This window comes from Acomys minous (assembly GCF_964271855.1).
Source record: "Acomys minous genome assembly, chromosome: 13".
Taxonomy (NCBI): domain Eukaryota; kingdom Metazoa; phylum Chordata; class Mammalia; order Rodentia; family Muridae; genus Acomys; species Acomys minous.
Window position 1 is genome coordinate 65,920,224 of NC_140495.1, and position 27,827 is coordinate 65,948,050.

General features: G+C 37.3%; 1 long non-coding RNA gene and 1 pseudogene across 2 annotated transcripts in view; both read right to left on the reverse strand.

The window, feature by feature from the left end:
• LOC311580724 (nascent polypeptide-associated complex subunit alpha-like) overlaps positions 1-12,028 on the reverse strand; it is a 45,507-nt pseudogene extending 33,479 nt beyond the window's left edge. The window contains exon 1 of the transcript in view: positions 11,395-12,028. The product of the transcript in view is annotated as a nascent polypeptide-associated complex subunit alpha-like (transcript). The remainder of the gene's footprint in view (positions 1-11,394) is intronic.
• The window catches only part of LOC311581228, a 1,115,569-nt gene that overhangs the window by 695,036 nt on the left and 392,706 nt on the right, over positions 1-27,827 (reverse strand). The window lies entirely within an intron of this gene.

The window sequence follows — 27,827 nt, forward strand, 5'->3', positions numbered from 1 at the left end:
GGAGCTCTCTGGGGGTGTGGGAAGAGCTCTGGACAGAAAACTGCATACTCCTGTAGGATCCCTCTTCTGATGGTTGGGCATACTCTCTGCCTGGCAAGTGATTCTCAGGGAGTTGCCTTGGGCTCTTCTCTGATATATGATCCTCAGGACAGACTGGGGTCCTCAGGAGCCTGTGGACCTTCCTCTCCCTAGGTGAAGTTCCAGAGTCAGCCATCTGCTACTTCCTTCCTTGCTCCAAGGTTAATGAACTCCAGCTGCTCAGACACTGGAATTGCAGGACGCAGTCATTTTGGAGAACCTATGTGCTCAGAGGTCTGATGGTTCTCTTCAGAAAAAGGGGTTGCACTTTGGAATTGCAACTGGGGCTGTTTCAGTGGGTCCAGGGCTTTAGTGGACACGAAGTTGGAGCTGCATACCTTGTTATTCAGAAGCTATCCAACCATGGGACCGTGGAAGTATGTGGGTGGCTAGAGGTTGAGACTGTGCTCCAGTAAAACCCAGGGATTTTCCTCAGCATTAGTCAGGTGACCTGAGGTTGGACCTGCTGTATTCCTCAACAGGGGCTTTCCTCTCACCCGGGAAACACAAGATTCTGGAGTTTTGGGGTCTACAGCCACTGCCTGGTGGTCATTCTGCAGTCACTGTGGTTCTGCTGATCCAATACTGTGCATGATCAACACTGCCATGTAAGTTTTGAGTCATTTAATTATGGCCAATTGTCTCTGATTGATTCACTGAGGATGTGTGTGATAGATTCTTCCGGGGTAAAGTTACTTACCCATTTCTCTTCTGTAATCATTTAGTATTTTGGGGAAACACATTTTGAAATAAGGTGAACAATCTACTTGTATGAAATTTGTATTTTAACAGTGTGTGGGTTTGCCTCCTGAAGGATGGTCATCTTTCTTTGACTATCTGATACTTCCCACATAGTTGTATATTAGAATGCTGGGTGAGGGGGCTGGGCGTGGTGTCACATGCTTTTATTCCCATCACTCAGGAGGCAGAGGCAGGTGAATTGCTCTGAGATAGAGGCCAGTCTAGTCTACAAAGAGAGTCTAGAACAGCCATGACTACACAGAGAAACCTTGTCTTGAAAAACCAGAAAAAAGAAAGAAAGAAAGAAAGAAAGAAAGAAAGAAAGAAAGAAAGGAAAAAACTGGATGAGGAAGAGAAAGGAGAACTGCAAAATATCTTGACTAAATTGAGACCATTGTGTCCAGAATTTTTGTTGCAAAAGAGAAACCTTGAGATGCATAGAAGTTAAGTGAAGGACCTGGCATGCTTATATTTAACATCTGTAATAAAAGTAAAAATATTTGCAATCCTACATTAGTAATGCATCCAGGCAATAACATTTTACTTAAAAATTACAGCTAATGTGCTATTTTATCGATATATTTAATTTTATATATCCTGTTTCCCCAATATTTTCCTCTCCCACTTCCCTTCCCTTTCGTCTTCTTCCTCTTTTTTTCTACTTTGAGGAATATCAGATTGAGAAATCTTTGTTCATGGAAATAAAGTTGAGCGTGCATCTCACAACTTCTCAGATATTTCCCAAATCACACTTTGTTAGGCCATAAAGTTCTTGCCATTGTCTTTAGAACATTAGACTATGATCTTGTGTTCAGTTTCAAATAAATTACTAATAATTAAAAATATCCTGTATCCAGAAGCTTTATTAAGCAGATCTCAATATCAATTTTATATCAAGGAAAATATTAAGTGTACATATAAAACAAACAGCTTATATGAAGAAATTCATACAGCTAAGATCTTGAAATTTCAGTAGCTTCACTTAGAGGTATAATAGAATTAGCTTTGGAAAAGTACATATTAGCAAGTAACCCAGAAGTTTCTGCTGCAGGGCGAGGCTTGGAATGTGTCATGGAAACTTGGCAATTAATGTTGATGATTCATTTTAAAGTTTAAAGTTTATATTAGAGTTATAGTACAACCTCAGGCAAAGACTGATTTTTTAGCTGAAGAAAATGGCCTGTCAGTCAGTGCTTATAATCTTGCATTTAAATCTAGAATTCATTATGTCTGCAAGAAGAGACTTAAAAGAAGAAACTAAACTATATTTCAGGTACTTTTTCATCTGTCACTGATTCTCTACTAATTAAGAGAAAAATGACATTTCTTGAAAAATTTTATTTCTAGGATGAATATTGTCTCATAGTGAGATGCATAATCCTTGCATAGATATTGCAAATTCATATTTGCCACCATTTTTAGTTTAAAATAAGGAAATCAGAACACAGAAAGGAGCAAATATTTGCCAGATAGTGCAAAGGTAGTTGCCCCCAAATCCAGATCATCTGGGTGCAGATTTTCTATCAATTTTCTTTTTCCATTGCATGAAGTTTTATAATATCAGCTGTTATGCTAAAGTGGTTCAGACAAGAGGATGCTGAGTTTGAATTAAACCAAGGCTACAGAAGGACTAATCTTAAAAACAAAACACCACCGCCATTCATAGCAAATCCTCTGACTCCATAAACAGCCACTCTTGTGTGTTCTGTATGGGTTAAAACACCCTCAGACCCTGAGCATGACCTCTCTCTTCCAGGAATTCTGTGTCTTTAGAGTGTTAGCCGACATTTGTTACAAAACACGTTGAGTCAGGTATCCTCACTGATGTCCGTATGCCACTTAAAAGTGCTGGCAACACTTCATAGAGACCTAGACCAGGATCAAGGCCTTCAGCCTGTGGAACTACAGCCTGGTTGACTTCCTGTCAAGGTATAACAGCTGCTCTGTGTCTAAGTACTCCCACTCTACAAATGCTTGATGTGTCTTTTAAATCTGTGGTAGCCATTCAGTGCAGGGACACATACAGGGAAGCAGTTATGAACCATTAGAAAACACACACGAATCAATGGAAACCTGTTTTAATTTTTATTCTAATCATAGCCAAAAATACTTGATATTCCAAAAATTTCAAATAACTACAGATATTTACATTTAGTCAAATATTAGATCATGGTGTTCATTTCAAACAGGCTTTAAAATCAGCAATTGTGTTTATTAGGAAAGAATCAGCTTTTAAAGACTACTGACACTAAATTTAATGATATTGTGCTGGTAATTTTTTTTTCATTTCTATTTTTCTTCTCCACTGAGAAGATATTTCCTACATAGAATTATAGGGTTTTCTTTAGTACCAATAGAGCAGACAGCAAATCATGCTGATTTCAATGAGACGCTTTAATTATGTAATAAACAAAATAACAGAGAAACCTTGGGCTATAATATGAAGTATAGGAGCAATGCAAATGTGAACTGTTACATGTGATAATAGGAGACAATAGGTGAGATTCTTCTTTTGGCATCTACGTCAGTCTTCTATTGCTAATTTCATTTCATACCACAAATTCATTGATACAATCTATGTGTAAATTATCTACCTAAAATAAAATTACATGTAAAAAAGGTTGTGTTAGGGAGATATCAGCTTTCTATTATACTATGGAATGATTGTTCTTTATCCAGAAGTCAAAATATCTGTACTGTACCTAAATCTGAAACACTCTGATGATTAACATGAGCCAAGAAGTGAAAAACATTACATCTGATTTCACTGTACTGTGATGGGTCACAGTGAAAACTCATCTGCATTGAAAAATATTGCATAAAACTAACTCTAAGCTAAGTGTATACAGTATATGTCAAATACAAATAAAGTTTGTGCTTAGACTGGGATCTTATCTCCCAAATTTCTTTTTAGTTATAGGAAAATATTGCCAAACTTTAGAAACCTGAAGTTTGAAGTAACTTCTGATCCAAAGTACTTGAAATTGATATGTACTGTCATAGGTAATGTCAAAGTCCACCTTAATGTTAAGGTTCAGGGGTGGCTGAGTCAGGAAGCAGCACAGGCCAAAGGGCTGGTAGCTCTGTGGCCTCTAGCTCTATATTTTACCACATTTAAAAATTAATTTTTAAAAGTGTATTCATTTTACATCCCGATTGTAGCCCTCTCCCTCATCTCCTCCTGCTCCCACCCTTCCTTCTTCTTCCCCTCAACCCTCCTTGCCTCATCCTCAGAAGGGAGGAGCCCTCCTCACTACCATCTGATCCCAGCCTATCAAACCTCATCCTCTTCCTCTGTGGCCTGGCAAGGCTGTCCTGCTAGGTGGAAGTGATCAAGGAGCAGGCAGTAGAGTCCATGTTACAGACAGTCCCTGCTCCCCATAATAGGGACTCACATGGAGACTGTGCTCCCTATTGACTACTCCAGAATAGGGAGGGGGGCTAGGTTGGGGACCTTGGTTGGTACATCAGTCTCTACAGATCTCCCTGGGCCCTGATTTATTGCTCTGTTTGTCTCCTTGTAAAGCTCCTGTCTCCTCTAGGTCTTTCTATTCCACAATTCTTCCATAAAACTCCCTAAACCTTGTCCAAGGTTTGGCTGTGAGTCTTAGCATCTGCTTTGATCTCTGGCTTGGTGGAGTCTTTCAGAGGTCATTTATGGTAGGCTGCTGGCCTGTTACTTCTCTTCAACCACTTCTGGTGACTATCCTATTTGCCCTTCTGAATGGGAACCAAGCATCCTCCCTGGGTTCCTCCGTGTTACTTAGCTTCTTTAGTTTGTGAATTGTAGTATGCCTGTCCTGAATTATATGGTTAAAATCGGCTTAGAATTGCGAAACTGTGGTACATATACACTATGGAATACTATTCAGCTATTAAAAACAAGGACTTCCCGAAATCTGTGGATAAATGGATTGAGCTAGAAATGATCATAATGAGTGAGTTAACCCAGAAGCAGAAAGACTCAAATGGTATATACTCACTTATATCTGCATATTAGCCCAAGGGGCATGTCCCACGAAAGCCTTCACTTACCAGGAAACTGAGACAGAGGAGAGGACATTCTAGTGGGATTCTAGATGAGAGAATCATGGGAGAAAGGCAAAGTAGAAGGACCCAGAGGGTCCTAGAAGCCTACAAGTAGAACATTATGATAGGCAGATTTGGGCATAGGGGTCCCGCTCAAACTAAGGCACCAGCCAAGGACAATACAGGCGGTAAACCTTAAACCCCTACCCAGATCTAGCCAATGGATGGAACACTCTCCACAGTAGAGTGGAGAGTGGGATATTACTTTCTCACATACTCTGGTGCCTCACCTTTGACCATGTCTCCTGGAGGGGGAGACCTGATGGCACTCAGAGGAAGGACAGCAGGTTACCAAGAGGAGACTTGATACCCTATGAACATATAGAGGGGGAGGTAATCCCCCTCAGGAACAGTCATAGGGGAGGGGAGTAAGGGGAAAATGGGAGGGAGGGAAGAACGGGAGGATACAAGGGAGGGGATAAACCATTGAGATGTAACAAGAATAAAATAAAATAAAATAAAATAATAAAAATAAAAATAAAATCGGCTTAGAAGTGGAGTATATACCATGGGTGTCTTTCTGGGTCTGGATTAGGACCTAGGATGATTGGTTCTAGTTCGATCCATTTGCCTGCAAATGTCATGATTTCTTTGTTTTTAAAAGCTGAGTAGTATTCTATTGTATAAATGTACCACAGCTCAGAGATTCAGAGCACTGGCTGATCTTTCAAAGGTCCTGAGTTCAATTCTGAGCAACTACATGGTGGCTCACAGCCACCTATAGTGAGAACTGGTGCCTTCTTCTGGTGTGCAGGCAAATGTGTAGGCAGAACACTGTATACATAGTAAGTAAATAAATATTTTTTTAAAGACTATATTTTAACTACCAGGCTGATGGCTCTGGCTATTCTTTTGGCTGAAAATTCTGAACTATCTTTTAACTATTTAACAGCTGGAACTAGTGGTTCTAGCTTCTGTTTCTGCCTATAGTGGGGAAAGGAGGAATCGGAAGTATTTTTAACTATTAAACTGCCAGGCTGATGGCTCTGGCATCTTGCTCTAAACTCTTTTTCTTTTTTAATCCTATTCCTGGCCAGTTGATGCTTCTGATATCACTGGATCAGCTCATATATACACACAGACAAAAAGTCAGACCTGCAGACATATACACAGTCACACATTGAGTGGATGGAGCAAAGCTCCAACTATCTTATATACATACATGTATGTATATATATGCATATATATGCTCATACACATGTGGTGGATGGAACTAACTCAAATGGTTCCAACAACTTCAAACATACATACTACATATTTACATATATACATATATACATATACACATCGGGTGGATAGAGTCAGGTTGAGCAGCTCCAACTACTTTTTATTTTTGTCCTTTGGCTTATATACTTCCTCAGACAATGTTCTCCATGGAAGAAGAAAAATTATATTACTGCCATAAAATCAATTATCACAAAAAATTGTTACATAGCAGGATTATTATTGATTATATTTTTCCATTATCACTCACATCTAACAACATTTTTTAGCTATACTCCATCTAGTAAATTTATTATGAGTTCAGAGCAACAGTTTTCCTGTCATAGGTTAACAAAGTTTCAGGTTATTAAGTTTTGAGGGGTCATGGCAGGATTACTGTTTTCATGTTCTTCCATTAAGACTTATATTTAGCTAAACATTCTTATTCCCTGAGTTCATTGAGAGTCCAAAAGAATAGTTTTTACTTTTCACAGTACACACTGATATTTGTCATCTCATAATGATTACCTTGATCATAAATCTGTCTCAAGCTGACTCTTAGAGAAATTTATATGATTGTGACACAATAAGGTTCACAGAGTCCCTATGAAGCTTTATGAAAGTATTCACACCAGGAAACTGGGACAGAGGGGAGGACATCCTATTGGGACTCTAGGTGAGAGAAGCATGGGAGAATGGGCAAATAGAAGGATCCAGAGGGTCCTAGAAACCTACAAGAAGAACATTATGATGGGAAGATCTGGGCCCAGGGGTCCTGTTGAAACTATGGCACCAGCCAAGGACAATACATGCAGTAAACTTCAAACCCCTACCCAGATCTAGCCAATGGACAGGACATTCTCCACAATTGAGTGGAGAGTGAGGCTTGACTTTCACACGAATTCTGGTGCCTCATATTTAACCACGTTGCCTGGATGGGGAGGCCTAGTGGCACTCAGACAAAGCTTTTTCTATTCTTCAAGAGGGCTGAGAATTACTTGAATTAAATCAAGAATTCTATAAGTCATTATCAGGAACAGCATTATTTCATGAGTGTACATCTTCATATTGATTTGCAGTAAAATTTGCCCAACAGAATGAGTAAATACTGAGGAAATATAGGCTGTGAATGTCTCTTCATGTTATGACAGATATATGAAGAATACAGCAATGACGAGCATTGATAGACATATCACCAGCAAGGAGAAATCCTGGGGAAAAGTCCCTGGTCCCAAGCCTTTCCAGGGCACACTGCAATGTCAGCTATGCATAAATGGTGGGCCTTCCTCAGGAAGCTCATTTGCTTGCCATAGGCTGTTTCTGAGTGCATGGCTCCTGGCTATGTACAAAATTAAGAAATTAAAAAAGATGTGTCTATATCAAAGAGAATTTTCAATTATGTGTAATATTTGTGTGGAAGAAGACTAACAAAGAGTACTTAGGAGTCAGAATAATTATGCTTAATTTGGTTTAAGCTATTTTAATTTATCCATTGTCAGACATTAATTACCAAGATAATTTAAGGATGTGGGTTTGTATGTGTGTGTGTGTGTGTGTGTGTGTGTGTGTGTGTGTGTGTGTGTGTGTGTTAGAATACTGAAAGTGTTGTGAGTGTTGTTTAAAATGTAAGAGTTTTGATGGTACGATTGTTTGAATGAAAATGACCCATATACACTCATACATTTGAATACTTGGCCTCTTGTTGACAGAATTACTTGCAGAGGAGTCAGTGTTGTGTCCTTATTGGAGGAGATATGGTCACTAGGTGAGCACATTGAAGCTTCAAAAACCATGTGCCATACATATTATACTCTCTGCTTCCTGATTGTTGAAGATGTGACCTCTCAGCTGCTCTGTCAGCTCTCTGCCCCTATTAAGCCTGTCTCATCCAGTCCACTATGATACATTCTAGACCTTGTGGAATCATAAGCTTAATTAAAATTTCTTTTATAAATGTCCTGGATCATAGTATTTAATTCCAATGATAGAAAAGCAATTAATACTTTCTATGAAAGTTTTAGAAAAGTTGGTCTCAGGAAGCATGATACTGCTGTGAGTAACCTAACTATGTTTGAGGATGATTGCAGAAGACTTTGGTTCTTTGGACTGGAAAAACAGGTGAGTGTTGCAAGTAGGGCTTAATAGATTTTCCTAATCAAATCTTAGAAGACAGTACTCCTGAGAGCAATGTGGGTTGTGGAGGCCCAGCTCAAGAGGGTTCAGAAGTAAGCAGGAATTGCAATAGCAGTGTTGGATAGAAGACATTCCTGTGATATTTTGGCAAAATAATCTGGCTGCCCTCTGCCCTCATTCTAAGTATTTGTTGAGGTTAAATAGAAAACTAATGGATTAATGTCTTTGGCAGAGGACAATTCAAGACAGTACAATACTGAATCTTCCCTTTCAAAGTATATTGGGACAACACACACAAATTGCAGCATATTATTGCAAATACTGACATTAGTCAGTATTCTCTAGAGGAACAGAACTGATGTAACTAAAAATATGTGAATATGATAAATTTATTAAATCAGCTTATGTCAAGATACTAACAACAAATGCCTTACACTTGAGAGGCTGAGAACATGGTACTTTCTCAGTCCTTAAGTCCGGGTGCCTCAGGAATTCAAATCTGTCACTGAAAAATTAGCAGGTTTCTAGAGAGTCACTGGTCCTTCCTTGGTTAAGAATAAGAGTCTGTAAAATGCTGGTTCTGATACCAGTGAGGAAATTATCATCAGTAGCAACAGGATAAATCAACCAGCAGGAGGCCAAGGGAGCAAAAGGCAGAAAACCTTCCTTCTGCTATGCACCTTTAAAATCTCGGCTGCAAACATAAGATACTACTGACTTTTAGGATGGGCCTAAAAAGTGGGCCTTCCCACTACAACTGCAACAGTCAGGATAATACTTCTATTGAAGTTTCCTACTGAGTTAATTTTAATTTGTGACAATTTGCCATTAAAGCCAATCATCGCAGTTAGCATTTTTCTCTTCTGTAAAGAATGGCCAGTAAATACTACTGGAATTTTATGAATTCTGTGAAGTAAGAAGACATGCAATATTCCTTAAGTGACAAATAGAGTAAGGGCAAACTCATCAAGTGATACGTTTCTTGAGCTTGATGCTATAAAATTGTATTGGTCACAGAAGCTAGTATTTTCAAATTTCCTCTCCTGTCTCCTATCCTCTCTCTTTGTGCTATCAGTTGTCCTTAAATAGAAAGAATTTCTTGTTATAAAGAAAAAACAATGCTGAGTGTGCAGTATTCATCAGTTGTAACAGAGTAAATCAACCAGAAGGAGGCAAAGGGAAATCTGATATTCCTTGACAATGTAGTATCTAGAGTTCAGTAGTCTAAACAGAGTAAAGAAAGAAGGTCAGAACACTGAAAAGATGTACTGAGATCTTTCGTTATCCTGGTGTTAGGGAAGAGTGCTAACTACTGCCGCACTTGTTAATTGCAAACCAACTCATGTGTTATTGATATAGCTGGCTTCTAAGGGTCTAGTTAAACTGTCACAGGAGCGTTTGCAGTATGTACCCATGAATGGTCTTCTAACTGGACATTCTGTGTTTTCCATATTCTATAGCTCATGTACTGATAAGATGTGATATATTATGTGCATGACATTTGTTCATTGAATGCTTCTTTTATTATTATAGCATCTCCTGGTTCCTTAAATAAATATTTATTACTCATGAATGCTCAATTTTCTATGACTTCTAGAATGACATACTGTGTAGATTTTCTTCTCTTCTTGATATCAAAGGCATGTATTGTGTAGCTATTTCATCACTATATAAATGTTCTTGTGTGGAAAGAAGAGGATAGTCATGAGGCTCATGACACTCACAAAACTCACAAGCCCCTTTCCAGAGGTTTATATACACAGGAAGGAGGAATGGAACATGGATGGGATTCTTCATTGGTGAACCTGCTTACAAGTTGCAGAGAGGACTCCAAGATTGGAGCATTTGTAAATCATAAGGCCTGAATCACCAGTGTTCCTTTAAGTAACTCCTTAACCAGACTCCTATAAGTGGTGCTTCGCTCACACTCTTGGAAGTAATCCTTCACTCATGTTCTTCGAATAACCTTAATAAACTTCTCAGTTTATCAAAATAAGTGTTAGAAGGAATTTTTAAATTTGGTCCATTGTTTTTTAATCTGGAATAGACATAAATTATCAGAAATAGTCACAACAGTGTGATCGTATGTGATCCTCTTTATCATCTCAATTTCCGGCAGAGTAGACTGTGAACATTGTACCAGTGTATTCTAAAATTTTCAAGTGAACCACAACTATGTGTCTATATGATCTCTTAACTATAAAATATGAAAATATGTAGATATTAATCATTTTAAAACCCGGAAAGTAATCATTTGCTGAATTGAGCATTACACAGTTATTAAATGACAATCACAGGCTAACACGTATAAATTGGTTCCATTCCGATATTTCCTTTTCATTAATTGCATTTTTTTCCCTCAGGAAAGTTCTTCTCATGATTCAAAGACTGGTGTTTATCGCTCATGGAATTTGTCATAGAGGTAGATCTTCTATGGAGCAATTGTTAATTCATCAGTGGGGTCAGAGAAAAGTACTGTTCTTTCATCAATTGAACAGTTAGGTAGCCTAGTTGCTAAGGCTACGGTGGAGAAGGATTTAGCAGTGATCCCCTATTCCAGCTTTGTAGTCCTCCTTACCACAGAAACAACAGTTTCCATCTAGCAGTAGTTCTCAACCTTCTTAAAGTTGGGTGGTTTTTTTGTTTTGTTTTGTTTTTGTTTTTTCATTCAACAAGAAGCTATAACTTTATTGCTTAGAGAAACAGTACAAATTTAAAACCAAGCTGTAATTCTACTTTTCAAACACCAAAATGGGGCCAGGAGAAAAGGGCAGTGACCTTGCTGTTAAATAGGTATGTGGAGAGCCACAGATAGCAGCGCCCCCTGCTGCTTCCCTGGCGCAATGCGCCCCTTATGCGCATGCGCAATGTGCCCTTGAGTGAGCTCCCTTATGGTCATGCACAATGCGCCTTTGAGTGAGCCTCTTATGCGCATGCCTGAAGGCATAGCGTGAGGTGGCGTGATCCGAACGCACCAACCAAGAGCGACAACGTGGCAGTCTCTGATAGGACCAGGCACACTATAATGGTTCTGTGGGAGCTTTTCCCGGGGTCACTCCGGTAGTCAAAGTTCCTGAATAAACTGCTTCAAGAAGAGTTCCCGGTGTTGGTGTCTTTCCTGCTGGTAGGGGGCGGCATCGACATAGGTACATTGTTAATTCCATAGTAGCATTTACCATACCATTACTGTTGCTTTTCAAGGTTTGGATTGCCTTTGCTCTTGACACATTTGCTTGTGACATGACCAGTTTTGTCCTTAACTTTCACATCTGTTTTCACCAACCTCTTCCTCTTACACAGTGAGAGTCTGAGTATTTTCTTGAATATTGGAAACAGTTTCACCTTGGACTTTGAATTTCTCAGTAGCTGATAACTGTGCTTGCTGAGACAGAGTTTCAATCTTAACTTCCCCCAAACCTGTTTAGGGATCTGAGGCTGAGCTATTGTAGGCATCTGGTTTGTGATGATTAAGATGGTAGTTTTAGATTTCCTGATAGTGACTCTAGTAATCACTGTAACCTGTCTAAGACCTAATTTGGACATAGCCTCTGCCCCTTGCCTTCATTTCATTCTAACTCCGCTTTGCTTTACTGACACATTCTTCATTGATTTCAGCTGCCTCTACAAGCTTCACTTGTTGTGTGGTTGTCTGTGTGGAATCGTATTCCTTGCACTCTGGTAATGTTTCTTCACTGTCAAATTCTATCCCCCACCACGTCTCAGCCTGAGTCTGTGACAACTCTTGCTCTGTAGCAAGGGCCAGGCATTTTGTGTGGAGAACACAGAACCAAGATGGCAGTGGAAAAAAAGATCAAGCCTGCTTCTACTCTTTAATACAGCTCCTCCTGTTGTGGTAAACCTCATCCATGAAGTTTTTTTCTTTGCCACTTCTTAACTGTAATTTTTCTACTGCTTTGAGTTATTAGGTAAATATCTTTGGAGTTAGAGGTTTGACAAAGAGGACACGACCCACAGGTTGAGAATCACTGATCTAGAGGCTGGTTATTAACTCCCCAAGGGCTATTATCTCATGTAATGACACTGAGAAGACAATAAACTTTCCATAAATAACTGTAGTGATTCATTTAGCAAGTGAGTGAATTGCATAACCTCTTTTATCAATTGTCTTTCTTAAGCTTTCTATAACAATAATGAATATAACAACACTAATTGCAATAATAAAATACACCTTTATGTGCTATTATATGGACATATTTTGTTTTACCTGTATTTTAGGAAAATAAAACTTTAAGGAAATATTTTACTTAATCAAATAGTAGCTTTTTATGTACCTATCTGTCTGTTATGTTTGAGGTGCAAAGAAGGGAAGCACAAACATAAGAAACTATTTGTTACTATATAGTTGGTATTCCAATATTTCTAAAGAATAAAGCTTTAAAAAATCCTCTTTGTTTCAATCCTAGTGATTAACAAAATAATACACATGGGAATGAACCTAGCTGGAAAATAAAACTAGATTAGTTTTGCCTTAAGTTCAAAGTCTTTGCCTTAAACTCTTGATCATGTTTAGATTCTTCCTGTGGAAGAAGAACCCAGGGTCCTAAGTTCATCTTAGTTTAATAAACAGTAACAATCCTGTAAAACAATCTAAGTGTCAACTGGTCCTTGTTAAGAGAGTAAATGATAGAAAGGCAAAGATCAGGACAACAGGTGTTAAGCAGAGAGAGATGAGAGATGGGTTAAACAAAATAAAGGGTGTAGAAAAAACCTATTATCTTCTAACCCACTCAAAAATGTAATTGCAGCTCTACAAGAGCATATGTGTTGGGGAAGAAGAGGGGTGAGGTAATGGATGTTAAAGAATTAAGCAGAGATAATGGTGGGAGTATGTGAGAGGAGTGAAAGAAGGTAGGTGGTGGATTAATTAAAAATAAGGATATAGGAAAATGGTGTATGATAATCTACTAATTACAAAATATAGCTTTTAAAAAGAGATTTAAAGACAGTTATTTTGTATAAATGGACAATTTGTCCTCCAAGAACACATGGATTATTAAGAGGAAACCTCCAGGCTGTCTGTTTTACACAGTGAGTTCCAGACCTTCTCTATCTCTTCCCAAAACACACTCATAGCCCTTAGTTGTAGACATGAAGATCTTCCTATGAGTATTAGTTGGGGTAAACATCATGATTGAAAGCAAGTTGGGGAAGAAAGAGCTTATTTCACCTTACAATTCCCAGGTAACAATCTGTCACTAGAAAAGGTCAGGGCATGAACCTGGAGGCAGGAACCAACACAGATTTGGAGAAGGAGAATTCTGCTTAACGACTGCTTTCCATGGTTTGCTCAGTTTGCTTTCTTATCCAACCCAGGACCACCTGTTCAGGATTGGTACCACTCACATTAGGATGGGCTATCTGAGCCAATCATTTATTCAGAAAATGTCCCCACAGACATGCCCACAGAGCAGCCTCAGTCTCTTCAATTGTGATTCCCTCTTCCCTGGTAACTCACTTTCTGTCAAACTGGCAAGCACTAAGCAGCACAGATTTAAAAATACAGGCTGGTGTCATTGGTCTTGATTGTCTACCACAGCTAGATGTTAAGAGCTTATTTATGAAGACTTTACTCACATTGGTGTCATGAAATTAAAAAATTAATCTCAAACTGACTCAGAAACTTCTGCTCTGATGGCTGATTGTCATCGTGCATGGGTGTTCTATACAGGTTTCCTTGGAGAAAGATACCAGTGGTGGTGTTAATAAAGGCTGGGCCTTTCATCTTATACTACCAACTTAGTAGGCAAGGTGTTTCCACAGGCACATTATGAAATGGCTTTTATGATAAACAATTTTAATTGAAATTTAGGAATATCGCTGGAGAAAATTTCATTCTAAGAATTGTAATCCTGGGGATATCATCATTCCTATAGAAGAAACATTTAATATGACTTTGCTAAATGGTCATGCTGTCAAACAACCTTCGAGATATTTATTTTCAGAACCATAGATCTGTGCTGCTCTTAAGTTTGGTCAAAGAAGTTTCATTTTGCAATGGTCAGAAATTAATGAAAATAAATCAAAACTGGTTAAAGTGATGAGAATAGGTGGCTACAAGTGCTTAGTCCTAAATGGGACATTTGTATCAACTTTCTACCACAAAAGTCAGGGAACATCAAGAGGGGCAAGAAAAAATGTAAAATTCAGAGAGTGGAAAACAGTACTATAAAACACAGTCTTCTAGACATGACATGCCTGTTCTCCTTATGATTTAAACAGGGTACTTTCCTAAGATCTGAACGAGATCCAAAGAGACAAAATTCTAGCCTCAACCCTACAAAAAGAATATAGGCAACTGAGGAAAGTTAGGAGTGGAAGAGCCTTCACCATGGAAGAGCACACCAACTGTGTGTCTAGTGCTAAAAATCTGCAGTAATAAAAAAAAACATGTACAAATAATAATGTGGGGTCTGAGCAAGTTATACTTAAGAATGTACATCCATATCTACATATATATCATATACAATGCAAATATACATCGTATACATACACATACATATACATCATATACATGCATGTACATATATGCATCTCAAAACAATTAATGAAAAAAATAAACCATATGTTTGAGGGAGAGAAGAAAGGAGTATGGAGAATGTAGAGGGAGAAAAGAGAAGAGAGAAATGTTGTAATAACATTATAATCTCAAAAAATTAAAACAAAAATAAAATATTTGCAAAACTTGATGTTTATTTTATATAATAGTTTTAGGATGCTAGATATAAATTTTTGCTTCTTACATCTTTGATAGTCTTCCATCTTTTTATGTTGTCTTCTCTTGCTTGGGAAACTGCTTTCTCAAGCTGCTCTAGTGGTAGCATTTTTATTTCATAAACTTTGAGAAAAATAAATGACATTTAGATTTTTAAAATAGATGCTTGAAGCTCATAGCAGACAAAGGTGTTTTAGATAAACACATCTGCGTTTTAATAGCATATCTTTGTGCACCAAAGCTTAAGCTTTTTGCCCTCTGTACACAAAGTGAGGCTGGCAAAGATAAGGCATAGCTTAGCAACTTGACATTTCACTGTAGGATATGCACATATCAATTTCTTAATAATATGCTGGGTTCCTGAGAAACTTTTGTGAAGGTGCTATGCATATCCATTCTCTCTGAAAACTGTTGGTAGCAAACAGTTAGCAATCTAAGACATCTACTTATATTGGGTTGCAGTATATATGCTTTAAAAAATGGGAATGAGTTACTCTTCTTGGCAACTCTTAATGGACTGGTTCTATTCAAATACATCCTGGAACCTAATCCTGAAACTATTGGAAGTGGGCTGATCTGACTTGACTGGCTCAGGTACATGATCAATAAAGCAAACTGTGTTCTCAAGGTGAACTTTTAGGTTGACACTCCTATTCACCATCTTATATCTATGCATAAGAGGGCATGCATATGACTAGAATTAGATGTACTATGAAAAGGGTTATGCCAGTAAAGAAATGGCTATATAATGTAATCTGCCAATAAAAGTAGAGGGTCATCCAAACTATGCCACTTATTCACCAAACTACTTCTTCTCTAGGGTCTTACAGAACATAATCCCCAAATAATACTTGAGACTCTTGAGTACTCTCAGCCATGTGGCCTCCTGTCACTCTTCTTTTAAAGATTTATTTTAAACCTTTATTCATGTGTATATTTGTGTGTGTTTTTTACCCCTAGAGGTCAGAAAAATACAAACTAGGAACTGAACTTGAGTCCACTGGAAAAGCAGCAAGTCCTCTTAAACCCTGAGCCATCTCTCCAGTCCTCTGATGATATAATGTCTTCCTTCCTTTCTTTCTTTCTTTCTTTCTTTCCTTTTGACTTTTCAAGACAGGGTCTCTCTGTGTTAGCCTTGGCTGTCTTGGACTCACTTTGTAGACCAGGCTGGCCTCAAACTCACAGCAAAGCCTGCCTCTGCCTCCCAAGTGCTGGGATTAAAGGTATGTGCCACCAAGCCTGGCTTTACAAGTATTTCTTTCTGATTTACAGGATCACTTTGCTTTGAGAATAGTTTCCATGCCCTTTTACTAATCTATTTACATTTGTTCTAGTGCTTTGGATAAAATTCAAAGAAGCTAGAAGCACCCAGGCATCCTAGCCCTCTGGTAAAAAAAAAAAAAGGTATAAAATAGCAACAAATATGAAAACAGAGGAAGAAAAAAGCAAAACCAAAAACAAAACCACAAGAGTCAGATGAGAGAGATAGATCTGTGAGCCTCATCATGTTTAGATTCTACCTCCTAGGTATATTAAGAATTTGAGAGCAGCTGACATCTCTGTTGTGTTCTTAGGAAGGTACTGGATGATTCTAGAATAATCTCTGGACCACATCAGCATGATATAAAGGGGTAAATAAAGCAATAATTACAGTCATAGGCTATGAGACAACTTAAGCTGCGTATGTTTGAAATGGAAGTGGCTTTCACCTAGCTGTAATCTTGAGCTCAAAAACTGGCAAAGACAGAGTTGTGGACTTGTCAGTTAATATCCAGCTAAGAAGGAATTTTTCATTAAAATTCAGTGGGATGAAAGTTGTGAATTTGCCTCTTGTGCATTCACCTGCTTTTCTGTGAGTCCAGTTATTTAGAGTGAAGCTTCATTCTCCTGAGAGTTTTTGTTTTTGCCTGAGGCCATTGCTCATATTACCTTAGTTTTGGCTGAACTTAGTGTGCTCCGTTCAACTCCAAGGTCTTATACTTCCTTTATCTATCATTCCCAGTGACTTTGGTCTTCATTTTTTATGGCCACCTGACTATATTGAAGACATTTAGAGGGAAATAAAAATTCATATTCCTCACCTTTGGATCACAATCATCACCTTCTCCTTAATATTATGTTCAATTCTGATTTCACGTTAATTTCTGTAGAGTTTGAGTCTCTGCTCTTGATTTCAATTTTTTTCTTACTAACATTGTCCTTTCCTTTTCTTCCTTTTGTGACCAAACATGAAGAAACTCAACTATGTGTCTTCTATGAACTATTGAGTGTTGTCTCTGTTTAAGAAAATCACATAACCTCAAGCTGGTTCTAGTATATATCTATAGAATCTTTAGTTTTTCCAGATCATTTTATTTAGTTTATTATGTTTCTATATGATGGATATTATTGCTAGTATTTTTCTAAACCTTTGAACAAATTAGCACTATTTTCATAGCCTTTGCCATCATTAAACAAACTCATACACTCGCAGGCAAAGTAATGACTGTCAACCTTTACATTTTAAATAAGGGCACATATGCAACATTTTTTCACCTTTCAAAATATGTTTTAGTTTACTCTTTGAAAACATCATGTATAGAGAGAGTATATTTTGATGACATCTACCCCACTCTTCCCAGATCCCTACCACCGTCACATCTTACAGTCAACTCCCTATCTTTTCTTTAACAGCCAAGTCCAACGAGTGCTCATAGCATGTATATGTATGTAGGGTCATTCACTATAGCATGAACAACATCCCAGCGGCCACAGCACTCCCCTCCCCCTGTGACTCTTGCTACCCCTGTAGTCATCAATTGCTAATCGTTCCTCAGATACAGGTAATAAGAGACTGTTGCCGAAGATACCATTGATCTGTGTCACATGGCATGAAGAAATCAGGCTGATATGACTCACAAATTTCTTAATATCTGGCTGTCATAATGCAGAGAGATTCTGTGTATAATGCTACAGGAGAAAAGTCACCGACTGTCTTAGCCTATTGTGAACCTGTAAATGAAGAGAAAACAATTGTCCTGGCAAGATACATCCTTGGTGCTCTAGTGGTATGCATGCTACAGAGGAAGGCAGCTGCTTTATGACTGGATTCACTGCACAGGAAAGAATTTATGTATGATAAAGAAAACTGAGCAAGAACCCCTTGTTTGGTGGGATTTATGTTCTTAGAGAAAACCCATTTCTATTATTTTAATAAATAACAATAGTGCCAAGCTGCATTCTAAATGCTTATTTTTATACTGATATATTAATGCAGTTCTCAACTCTCATCAGAGAAACTGTTTCACTGTATTATCTTGTTATATTGAAGAAGTATTTTTCTTTCAGTTATGGAGCAATACTCCCAAACATATTGCCTATATTTATTAGTCTATCCTTAAGATACTTCTAAAGATCGCACTTTGTGGGTTTTCACTTTCTTCCTCTATCTTCCATCTCTTCCACCATTGCTGGTACTTTCCCCACTAACAACAGCAAGGCAAGCCATATTTGTTTGTGTTCGTTGCACAGAGTAATCCTCTGAGGTCCATTTGTGTTTTGTGCATGCTACAAGCAAAACAAAACAAAACAAAAAAAAACCCAGCATAATTCTTAGTACAAAGTAGAATTTCAAAAGATATTTTGTAAAAGAATAGATTCATACTATTCATGCATGAAAATATAATAATGCAAATTTCATAGTCATTCCTAACAACACCAAGCCAAACAATTCATTCAGACAAAAGACAGCACAAATACATTCTAGTAATAGCCCTTCTTCTCATTCTAAAAAATAAAAATCATTACTTTATATCCAGAAGTAATAATAATATTAGCCTAAACCCAAACAGATTGGTTATCCTTTCTGCCTCCTGAGCAAGACACTGTAGAATGTAGTCTGGCTTTCTTTGACCCTGAAGTTTTCTTCTGCTAACTAGATAGTGTTGCCTCCAGGACATAATTAGGACTCAGAGTACAGTGCACAGCTGCAGAGTGCCAAGGAGTTTGAGTGCCACTCTGTGTGTGGCCTTCTTTGCCAAACTCCAGCAGTTCTCAGGCCATCTGTAGTGGTGCTGCAAGATTAGCTTAATAAACCTGAATTACTCTGCAAGTTTTGCATTAAATTTTGAGCATTTATCTTAGCCTGGGGAGTCAAGCTTTTTGTGTAATACAAAAGCATCCTAACACACAGAAAGAACTGGCCTTTGAAAAATAACCCGTTCCACTCTTCTCCAGTGTCACTGAATGGCTACTTACTTTTCCCTTCACAGATCATCATCTATTGTATCTTTCACATAAATGTGCCAGACCCCCACAGTGGTAAGTACATGCACCAGCCTTAAAACAATGACAAAAGATGTATTAATTTTATTATGGAAATCTGCAAAGTAAACCAGCACACAAATGTTTCTAATAAGAAATAAGAAATGTTCTGCCTTTATTGAATTACTTTTTTGTTTTGTTTTGTTTTTTTTGTTTTGGTTTTTTGAGACAGGATCTTTCTTGTAGCCTTGGCTGTCCTGGACTCACATTGTAGACCAGGCTGGCCTCGAACTCACAGCAATCAACCTGCCTCCGCCTCCCAAGTGCAAAGATTAAAGGCGTGCGCCATCACCGCCCGGTCTGAATCACTTTTAAAATGCTAAAGTTCAGGTTCATAGATCCATGGCAGAGCAGGGGCCTAGACTGAGAGGCCTGTGTTTATTCTATGAAACAAGGAAAAACAAACAACAAGAAATCCCCAATAACATAAATGGTTATATATTTTGTAACTTTACAAACTATCATGAGTTTACTTCAGCCTAAAATTGTTCTTTGTTTTAAAAACACTACGTACCACTTTGGCATACATGAGACCAGAAGGGGAAGAAAACAGATGGATAGTCAGAACTTGGAGGCCAAGCATACGTGTAAATTAGTGGGCTCCAGGCTCAGTGAGAACCCCTCCTATGACCACTGCTACAATACCTTCCCCCACAAAAAGTCAAGGCAGACAGCTTGAGGTTTTGATCTTAGTACCCAGCTACCGTCTATATCTTCACAGGCACATGGCAACGCACATACAACACTTAAAATTTGAATTTATTTAAAATATGTAGTATGTATAGCACCTTATTGTTTTTGAGATTATAACACAATTACAGCACTTTTCTTCATTTTCCTCCTTCCAAAACCTTACGTATACCCCGCTCCACTCTCTATTGACTTCATGGCCTCTTTGTTCACTAATTGTTATTTCATGAAAATCCTTGTGTATTCCCAATCCTTACAATTTTACTTGTGCGCGTATTTTCAGGGCCGACCACTTCTCACTGGACACCCAGCTGGTGTACTGTTCCCTAGAGAAGACCACCTCTCTTGTTCCCAGCTTTCTTCAGTTACCTATAATTCTTTGGGCAGGGTTGAGGCCCTGTAGGCTTTCTCCTGCCCAGTTTGGCATGGTATGGCTGTTGGTGTCATCTTTATCCACATTTGAGCAGTCATATTGGTGAGACTTTATGGGTGTGTCTTCTGATGTTACTAGAAGATGTAACATGACAGCACAGTCCCTGGTCATCTGGCCCTTATTTATACTATGGGTGAATCATTGATGTATGACGCACTGATTTCCATAGAAATGCAGACATGTAATCATTAGATAGGATGCTGACTGTGGATGATAACGTTCTAAATCACTATAAACTCACATAGTCTTATTATGTACAAAGAAGTTTAGGTTCTGAGAGATGCCCTTATTGGGACATATATGACTAAAAGATTCTAAGGCAGCACCACATGCAGAGCTCAGATGAGGTTGCTCTGATGTATTTTGATGCTAATTACTGTGTGCCCATACCTTGCCAAAGAGCCTAACCTGTTTGACCAATAATAGGCCATCACACCTGGGCAGGGCAAATGGGATAGGTGTGGCTAAGGTTCCTGGACTTTAGGAGACAGAAGGAATCTTGGGAGGAGGAGGGAGGGGATAGGGGGAGAGGAGCAACAAGAAGGGGTCAGTTAGGTTAATTGGTTAGGTTATAGGCTAAATGGAAGAGAAGCACATGGCCGGTATAGATGGAGATTTGGACCAGATGACAATAATTAGCAAGTACTTGGGATTATAGATGTGAGTTATCTCGAGAGAAACTATTAGAATCAGTTGGCATAGGATTGGGGCACATTATGGAATACCTGACCCAGTATGGGAAGTAGTTTAGGGGATTAATAGCTGCCCTGTGCCAGGTTCGCTAAGGCTATTTTAAAATATAACAGGTGTCTGTGTTTTGATTGATTGCTAGTGGGTTAGAAAACACCACTATAATAATAATTATAGGCCTGATAATAAACATTATTAGACCATACTGATAAATTAGCCACAACATATCATCCCAACACTCGGTATATTACCGTCCTTTGGTGGCAGAGTTTTGTGATGTAAATATTAAATTTTGGAGTAACTTCTAAATGCTTCTTGCTTTTCATCAAAGGTCCTTCTGACCGATCTTGTTCTGAATTCACCTGACAAGAATTCAAGCTTGGGATACACAACTCCTAAGCCATCCCTGACTCTGATGCCCAGTTAGTCATTATTAAATCAACAATATCCAGACATTTTATTAGGTTTGTTATATAAAAAGGGATACTACCAATTGTCAGCCTGCATGTGTCTCAAAGACTTTTCTACTTTGTTCTTTTACTTTAAAATGAACAATTTTAAAATGATTTCTGTGTCTTAGTCTACATTATCATTTTCTCATAATTTCTGTTACTTTCCACTATACAATGTTAGTCAGTTTTCTTGGAGACACTTACCTCTTAATTTGACATTATAATTTACATCATTCAGTATAATGTTTGAAAAACTCAGTGTTATGTGTTCATAGTGTTCAGTTAAATGAGATGGAAATAACAGTGATTGATTGACTCTGTGTGTGTGTGTGTGTGTGTGTGTGTGTGTGTGTGTGTGTACATGTATGTGAATATGTGTGTTTCATTCCAAGTCATTGCTTTCTCTCTTTCGTCATTGACTTACAACCATCAGAAAACAGCTCATTAAATTGTTGTATTACCAGAGAGCAAATGGGTAGGAGGTTTCTCTAATCAACAAATTTTCACTTATGGTATTTATAGTCACATATTTAGAAAATGATGTTACTTTAGTGAAAAAAAAACAGGCAAAGATATTCACATAAAATAACTACCAAATTATAATTAAGAAATTTAGTTTTACTAGGTTTTAGAGAAAATACTTATCACTAAGCTTAGGCACTTTAATTCCCAAGAGAGGCTTAGGGCCAGAATTTGTCATGCTGTGTTAGTTACATATTGCTATCTAGAGACTTAAAGATGACACTTATCATCTTAATGTGACTATCAGAACTCAGAAGTTGCAAACTTTCCCAAAGCCATAGCTACTATTATAAATGAGGCTTATAGTAAGTATGTGTGTGGAAGACGTTACACCCAAGCTTGCAAGGGTGAATTCAGGTCCTGGAAAGTTTTAGAGAACTATTTATTACCCTCAGGTTGACCAGAGCCTGACCACCCCTCCTTTTTGTTGCATTTCTGCCCTTCTCCATGTGACAATTGTCTTTATCAAATCCAGTGAGGAAGGAGATCAAAAGATTCTGTTGGTTGGTTGTGGCAGATCATAGCTTTATGCAATAAAACTACATACGTGGTACCACATTGCCTTTGCAGGACATTTTCACCCACTCTCAAGGGGAGAGGTTCACTCAGGTATATGAATACTCAGAGGAGGGGATGCCTTGGGGTCATCTGAAGGTGATGATGGTGCTGTTGGCTAACTTTGATCAATCTTGTAGGTAGCCAGATTCCTATTTAGATAATTTGTATGAACTAATTGATTTGCTTCTTCATACCTTATAACTTCTCTCTATACAAAACTATTATTATTATTATTGTTGTTGTTGTTGTTGTTGTTGTTGTTATTAAGAGTAAACAGTCTCCTTCTCTGTTGCTGTGATAAAACACTGACTAAAACCAACTTGAGAAGGGAAGGGTTCATTTTATGTTATTCTTCTAAGTAATAGCCAATAGCAAAGCATCAAGGGAAGTCAGGGAAGGGACTCAAGAAATCAGCATGAAGGTAGGAAAATAATTGAAGCAGAGACCATAAAAGAAAGCTCTTTACTGGCTTGATTTTATGTTACATTTAAGTAGTGTTCTTATATAGTCCTCCACATTAACCAGCAATCAACAAAATGCCCAACAGATATGTCAACAAGGCAATAGGATGGAGACCATATCTTAGCTATGATTTTCTTTTTCCAATTAAGTCTACAATTTTGTCAAGCTGAAAAATGATAACATGGAGGAAAGTGAAAAGGCATACTCAATTTTACCATCAAAGTCCAGTAGAGAACTCTGAGACTATATTTCTAATGCAAACAATATAAACATATCCTCCATACTATTTTAAGAATCAGAGTTTCATTTATATATACTGTACATGTAGGAAAACATATACATCATGAAGATTTAACTTAATGAGCTGTGATAAATTTATCTATACAACTGCTACTAGGGTAAAACAAAACACAACAAAGAAACAAAAACATATATATATATATATATATATATATATATATATATATATATATATATATATATACACACACACAAATAACTATAAGAGAAGGCAGATGATTTTAGTAGCTACAATAACAGACTTCAGAATTAATTCTCTAAGCTCCACCAGCACCACAGAATGTAGTGGATTCTCAACAAGACATGGTGCTACAGTTGTTATCACATTAGCCATTTAGTTATTTTTGTAAGTGTATTCCAGACTGGTTATGCTTCACATCTCTATGAAGAACAGGAAGACATGTTTGCATATTGGTAGCCATTATTCCTTTTTCCTTCTAAGGATCAACTCTTTGGCCTTACTTATGCTGGGCACGTGCTCTGTCATTGATCCGCCCCACCCCTTTCCCATTAGCCATCTTGGCATACCTATTAGATGGTGCTCAAATGTCTTCATTTGATAGTCATCACTTCTTATTATATTGGGTTATTTTTAAAATTTATTTTGCTTTCACAAAACTTAATTTGTATTGCTTCTTTTACTTTGTTCATAAATGCTATTTAACATGTACTAACTTTATATATGAACATTTTCAATTATGGTTATTTTTGTATGTTGAGAATGTACCTATGTTGAGTTCATGGAAACTATTTTATTTTAACTTTAATTTTTTTATTATTTTATTTCTTACATTGCATGCTGCTGCCCTGAATATGAGTCATCATGTGTAGTATTAGCATCACAGGTTCTCTTTCTTTCCCTCTGAAGTTTGGATGTCCATTCTGTCCTTCTTATATCTGCTTCCCTTAAAATTCATTCAGCTTCCTGTATCCATTTTAAACAGTTTTACAGTTTTGCCTGTTATTTCTTTAAACACACCATAACATCATTTTACTTTGAGATGTAAAGGGCATATATTTTGATAAACTTGGATGATTTGATAAGAACATACTCACTACTATGCTATTATAGGAAATAGCTCATTGCCATAAGAAGTTACCATACTGTCCTGAGTTACTCCAGTAGCTTCTAGAAACCACGAATCTACGTTGTTTTCATCATAGTTTTGGCTTTTACAGAATTCCAGGTAATATTAACCATTCACTGTGTAGTTTTTTTTTCAGAATGATTTATGGGTAATATAATATGATAGAATCATGTCCCTTTCTTTTTTTTTCATGATTTGATATCTTATTTCTTTTCAGTGTTAAATAATATTCTACTTTATTAATATATTGATGTTCCATCAGAGACGATGTTATACAACTTTGGTTGCTTTCAAATGTGGAAGATTGTGAATAAAACTGCTATAAACATACCTATATAAAGCATAAAGATTCAGTCTAAGATTTTTTGTGTGGGTGTAATTCTTCAATTATTTTGGATAAATGACAAGGAATTTAAATGCTCATGTGTTAGGAGTGTATTTTACTTAGCATGAACATTTTTCATGTCTCTTATTTTTTTATTGATCACTGGTTACTGTCAAATATTCTTATATTTTGTTTATTTAAAAATAACTTTTATTTACCTTTAAGAATTTTATGTTTCGGAATGATCAAAGTTGTTAATCCTGTTAAGAAACACTAAAAACATGAGCGTAATGAATATAAATATATATTAGCATCAAAGTTGAGTATCTGAAAATCAAAACTCAATATTGTGCCTGTCTGATTTTTAACTCTTCAACTTTTAATACTAAAGTTAAATGTATTCTGGCATTTAACTCTCGTCTATAAGTCTCTGGTGAGTTTTTGTGTCTTTTAAACTCTTTACAACAATGATAGTTGTCATTATCAACTAAAACGTCTATCTACAACTAAAAACATCTTAATACCTAAACAACTAAACTTAATTGTAAAGCTAAACTATCTTGTCTTTAACCCCATCAGAGACTTGAGAAGGAATAAAATTAATTGCCTGAGTATACAAGGAGTGCAGGTTAGCAGTTTTAAGTTGATAATGATGAGATATGATAGCTATTGATTTACATTCAGAATTTTAGAGGCACCAACAGAGAAAAGATGTTTTCTTCAAGGCTGCCAAATATGAACAGTCAAAACACTATGAATGTAACATTTCTATAATTCCTGATTGTTTTGTAGTTCTTCTTGCTGTAGGTAGTTTATTGCATATATGTGTAATAATATCAATGTATATGTAAAAATAAAAGGAAAAGAAAAATAAAAGTCTTTTTGTGTAAATATTTTGTTCAAAATGAGCACCACTTTTCAAGTTCTAGTTGTATGTGTAAAAGATTTTTAAAATTTATATTCAAAATAAAAAAATTATTAGGAGTGTATTTAGAATTATTGGAAGCTAAATGGGGCGTTTATTAAGTGACATTGTGGAGAACCTGCTACCATTAGAATAAGGACATTAAGCCATTAGTATATGATTATTATAATTATTTCTGATGACCATGATACATATATTAATAAATATAATAGAACAATATATGAAAATAATAAATGTATGTCATGGAATATTAATTACCAAGTCAAAAACTCATATGCTACCTGAAAAATCCTCATTAATTCAAAGCAGGACTCTGTTGCTAATAGTGATTATTATAAACCCAGGCATTCTGAAAAGATGCATGGAATTTCTTTGCAATGGTACTGATGTGGAACTGGGAAATAACAGTGATGAGGATGTTATGAGCAGGCTTTCTTCCCTGAGTTACTTCTCTTTCCCACAGGAGAATCTTATTCCATCATTAAGTTATTCTTACCATAAATGAGGGTCTGGAAATAGGAGTTCGTGAGGGCATTGCAGCAGCCTCCAGATAAATTTTCCTTTTCCTTGTTTCCCAGCTTGGAGGCAGAGAGTTCAAATGTAAGTGGGTCTCAGAAAGTATTCTAAGTCCCCAGCCTTTCCAGTACTAAGATGTTGCCAATATAACATGGTGAAATATACTTAAAAGATAAGAGGTGATACAGCAAGTATAGGAGACAGTTATTATACTCAGTTTGAAATTAATTGGCTTCCATTATTGCCTCCCAGAGTGAAGTTGGAGGCTGAGAGGGGTGATGAGTATAGGAATTCATTATTGGGACAAACTCTCTCTCTCTCTCTCTCTCTCTCTCTCTCTCTCTCTCTCTCTCTCTCTCTCTCTCTCTCTGTCTCTCCCTCCCTCCACCTCTCTCCTCTTTCTTTCCCCCCTTTATCTGTATATCTCTTCTCCCCTCTCTGTCTTTCTCCTGTCCTTCCTCTTCTCTCCCTCCCTTCTTACTTTCTTTCTTCCTTTCTTTCTTTCCTCTCTTCCACCCCCTTTCTTTCTTTCTTTCCTTTCTTTTTTTTTTTATTTCATGCTACTACTCTGAAATAGAAAGAGACTGCCTTACACTGACTATTTCTTTTTTATTCAGTTTGTTCAAAGGCTAAAGAAAATTCAGTCGATTATTTAGATGTGATTTTTAAATATATAGTTTATTAATTTACTCATATTACATCTCAATTGTTATCCCATCCTTTGTGTCCTCCCATTCCTCCCTCCCTCCCATTTTCCCCTTACTCTCCTCCCCTATGACTGTGACTGAGGGGGACTTCAGTCCCCCTGTACATGCTCATAGGTTATCAAGTCTCTTCTTGGTAGCCTGCTATCCTTCCTCTGAGTGCCACCAGGTCTCCCCATGCAGGGGATGTGGTTAAATATGGGGCACCAGAGTTTGTGTGAAAGTCAGACTCCACTCTCCACTCAACTAGTACAGCCACTTTGGAAATCTATCTGGCACTTTCTTAGAAAACTGGGAATAAAGCTCCCTCACCCAGTTATTCCACCCCTTGGAATATACCCAGAAGATGCTCCAGTACACAACAAGAACATTTGCTCAACCATTTTCAGAGCAGCCTTATTCAGAATAACCAGAACATGGAAACAGCCTAAATGTCCCTCAGTAGAAGAATGGATAAAGAAACTGTGGTATATTTATGCTACGGAATACTACTCAGCTATAAAAAACAAGGAATTCCAGAAATTTGTGGACAAATTGAACTAGATGTGAATTTTGAAAAGTACTAAACATGATTGCCATGGGTAGACTGAGTATGATATATGCTTTCTGGTCATTTCTTTATCTGAATATTTGAAATAAATTGAAAAGCCTGTCTGCCTTTCACTAGTGACAAGTCCTTTTCTTTTTCTTTCAAAGTTCAGCTGAAAGGTTAGAGACTCTCAAGCCTGTGAGATTCAGACTTCATCTGAAATATTGGATTTCTATATGTCAGGGACTCAGACTCATCCTGGAACTATGCCATTGGGTTGGGAAAACTTAGAATAATGCTACCCTCTATGATCACCTTAGTGCATTACTCATGAATATTTTCTACAGAGATTAC